This window comes from Magnolia sinica, chromosome 15 (assembly GCF_029962835.1).
Source record: "Magnolia sinica isolate HGM2019 chromosome 15, MsV1, whole genome shotgun sequence".
Classification (NCBI taxonomy): domain Eukaryota; kingdom Viridiplantae; phylum Streptophyta; class Magnoliopsida; order Magnoliales; family Magnoliaceae; genus Magnolia; species Magnolia sinica.
Window position 1 is genome coordinate 15,548,395 of NC_080587.1, and position 3,960 is coordinate 15,552,354.

The 3,960-nt window shown below is 36.3% G+C and overlaps 1 long non-coding RNA gene across 1 annotated transcript; it reads left to right on the forward strand.

The window, feature by feature from the left end:
* The first annotated feature begins 576 nt into the window (after positions 1-576).
* LOC131227512 (uncharacterized) lies at positions 577-3,477 on the forward strand. The gene is made up of 3 exons (XR_009162324.1): positions 577-674; positions 2,729-3,007; positions 3,320-3,477. It is a non-coding gene; the product is annotated as an uncharacterized LOC131227512 (long non-coding RNA).
* Positions 3,478-3,960: the final 483 nt, after the last annotated feature.

The window sequence follows — 3,960 nt, forward strand, 5'->3', positions numbered from 1 at the left end:
AGCTAAAATGAGATAATTCATCAGCATGTTTACCACATGAGCCCCACATGCAAAGATTGTCATACATTTGGGTTTGAAGCACTATTTTGAACAACCTATGATTCGATAATGGGAGGATATCTTGTTGAGTTGATTATGATCCCAGTCAGAAGATTTTCAGCAAAACATATTGATGCCTTGATGGTCACACACCTGTTTGCCACCTGATTATTATTATTATTTTATTACTGTGGGTAGCATCCAGAGCATGGACATTTCCTGCCATCGCACCGTGTTACGTGTGGGGTGCAATAGGTGAACCCTGCTGGTCTTGAGTCATGATATCTTTCTTTTTTCCCAATTCTGAGTAAGATGGATTCCTTTTTTTTTTTTTTACCCGTTCTACCAAATCAATTGCTAATATCGTTCTTAAAATAACAGAAGATTGCCTTTGGTTCTACGCCTCTTAAGCAGCTAAATATTGTGCATTGCTAACAGCAATTTTTTCAAGCATTTTCCTTAAGATTTTCTGTAAGTTCTTAATTCTTATGCTGTGATTGAGAATGGATTACTAAAGTTTCAATATTTTCTCATGTTTTCAGGTTGAAACTAGTAAAGTATTTTTGTGAGATACTAGCATCGTCTCTCCATACTCTATTTTGCTAGTCGGTGGTCCCATTAACATTCAACACCAGGTTTCCTATCATAACCTTCTTTATTCATTACACTGCAAAAGCCTATGGTTGCTTCTCTTGTTGATTACTTATAAAATAAATATCATGGTTGTTTACATTGTCCATTGGGCAATGGATTTATCCGACTTCAACTTCCATCCATGATGTTTGGTTGGTTAACTTTTGAAGAATACATACTATTCAAATGAGTCAAGTACATGATATAGACTTACAATCTCAAATGGATAATTTTCCCATGGTACAATTTTCCCATGTTTGGTTTTGTTGTTTTCGGTTGTTGAAATATTACATATATGTGTAAGATTTAGGATTCTCCACGCTCCTTTTCTCTTGAATTTTAAAAGAGGCCCTTTTGAGGATTTGAAATCCAGGATTTAGTAGACTCCTCATGATTTGGATGGTTCAGGTTGCATGTAAGAATCTCCATACATTTATGCTATATGGAGGTAGTCTAAGTGCATGGAAAACTTTCCATGTATCAACTTGCATTTGGATTAGTTGGCCTCTACATCACCCATCTGGACATATCCTATAACAATTCATTTGGGCACATTGTAGCAAACCTCCCAAGAAGCCTTTTTATAAACTACTTCCTCTCCTCTCTCACGACTTGCAAACCACTTCCTCTCTCCACTTGCCCATTTTACTAGTATAGATATACACTTATGTTTTAGTTTTTATTAGGTAACTCTTAATTAGAAATTTTAAGGTTATTACTCTTCCTTCTAATGTAGTGCTTCTTAACATCAATGATGAAGATAGTGGATGTATATCTAACTTAGAGAATTTGGTGTGATATAACTGTCTTATATAGGTTATTTTAGTTACCTAATGCTTCTTCTTCTTTGAATTTTGTATTCTAAGTTGTAATTTTTTATTTTATAGATGTTGAATTCCTGTAGAATGGGGATTGTTTCTTGTGTGGATGGCCTGATGAATAGTCTAGAAAATTGGATCTCATTTGTTGGTCAATAGTTGTATAGATGGAATATTCCATTGTAGGGACTGCCTGATGAATAGTCTGGAAGATTGGTTCTCATCCACAAAAAAATAGATGCCTAGCTTGATTATGCCAGAGGAATGTAAGGAAAATATGATTAAAAGTCTGTATATATAAGCATATATAGAATTTGTAAAGAGGAATATGTTCATCAATTGAGAGGGATTAGGGCAGATGATTGTCCTTCCCCCTTTTTTGGGCTATAGATATTCCGATTCTTTGGTAGCTTTTAGGCATCTATTGTTTGGATGAGTTGAACGTGTTGTAATGTGATGAAAAAGAGGATTTTTTTTTTCTTTTTTCATAGATGGACAGGGGGATGACAAGAGAAGCTGGGGATAAGGGAGGGATGGGAAGCGCCAAAGAGCCATGGGAGGAGGTGAGAATCTCCTCCAACTCTTTTTCCTAGTGTATTCATTATATCAAAGCACAGTTCTAACTTACCTAAAAAAAATGCTATGACCAGTTTGATATTTGCCATGTTTCAGGACTTGCACATTTGTGTAAGGACAATGGATTTTCATTCTTTTAGAGTTTATTAACTACTCCCAAGAGGAATTGAAGTTGGCAAAGCTAGCCCTTCTCTCCGTGTTCAGGTCTGTTCATGGCTCTGGAGGTGGATGGTCCCTTGTAGGATGGTTTTGAAGCTTTTTAAGAGAACGGTTTTTTTTTTTTTTTTTTTTTTTTTTAGATTTTTTTTCCTGAATTTTACAGGAATTTTGGAAAGCATCCATGTCATATACGAAATGCAACATGTATCAATCGATGCTGCAATTTTCAAGTTATTTGCTCCCTCATCCTTGATATCGTGTACAGTTTCTTCATTAGTCAGAGAGAGATGCTTAGTTACATACTTGCCACAGAACTTATGTCATCCATTTTCGCTTATGCTGCAAGAGACAATTGAATGGAAACCTCCATTTTTTGCTTCTTTTTTTTTTTGGATTGTGTGGCTTCTTAACCCTTCGGTTTTTTGAGAGAGTTTGTCTTCTTCTTCTTCTTCTTCTTTTTCTCTTGTAAAGCAGCTATGTAATTTCTGTGTGTGCCTTTTTAGTTGAGATTTGGTGTTCTAGAGGCTGGAGCCTTTGGTGTTTCTCAGTTTAGGAAACGAGCATTCATATGGACAGCTTCTCCAGAAGAGACACTCCCAGAGTGGCCAGAACCAATGCATGTCTTTGCAGGCCCAGAACTGAAAATCACATTACCAGGGGATGTACAATATGCTGCCGTCAGGAGTACAGCTGGAGGGGCACCCTTTCATGCAATAACTGTGAGAGATACAATTGGAGATCTCCCACCTGTTGGAAATGGAGCATCTAAAACAGACATGGATGTGAGTTTTCTGATGAAACCTTGTCCTCGGTTGTCTGCACACAAAAAATTTAGTTAAAACTTCTAATGATGGAATACACTTTGAGATATCCTTTTCACCTTCATTTTACCAATGGTCTACTTTCATTGCTCTACCAGAAGAAAAGGTACTTACATCACTGATTCCAGTGGTACTAACAGTGATGGATTAAACTAATCAGCTAATAAAATACTCTTTGACAGTACATGTTGGATTTTATATCAGTTTTCCTCCAACTTTTTAATAAACTCAGATGTTTGTGGTGTATTGTCTTACAATGTCTACAAAATGCAGGTTAAACTATATACTGGTCAAATGGTGGATTTGATACCTTGGTGCTTGCAACGGAGCAGAGCTCGATAAATGCTTGCATGAATGGAAAGAATCAGGTGTATGTGATATGAAAGAAGTGGAGATCAAGTTACCATAACATAATTCAAAATGTTCAACTGTTCCTTCTCCACAGTATAGTGTAAGTTGAAAATCCTCAACCCGACCGAACCTAAACTTTACCTTATATGCAGAAATCTCTTCATAGTGAAGAATCCATGCCCCAACTTACATGCACAATGGGATTTTGTTCCCCTAATGAGTTTATTCATTGCAGTAATCTTGCTGGTGTGATTAGTAAGAGCAGTGGGGATGAGGATAAATGCCTTGAAGATCAACTACATGATGCCAAGAATAAAATTTGATCTTATCACCTTCATTAGGATGGTCTTCAGACTCTTCACTTTAAGAATCTGAGTTTTAATTAGGACAATGAAACAGTCCCAAAATGGGTAAAGAAAAAAAATGAGGTTCACATCCTCAGTTTCATAGCACTCAAAAATGAAATCAAAATGAGTTGGTTGTTGTTTCTATACTATTTTGCCCTAGTTAAATTAGGACAGTTTGATGCATGATGCACAAGCACTTAGAGATTGAGATTTGTA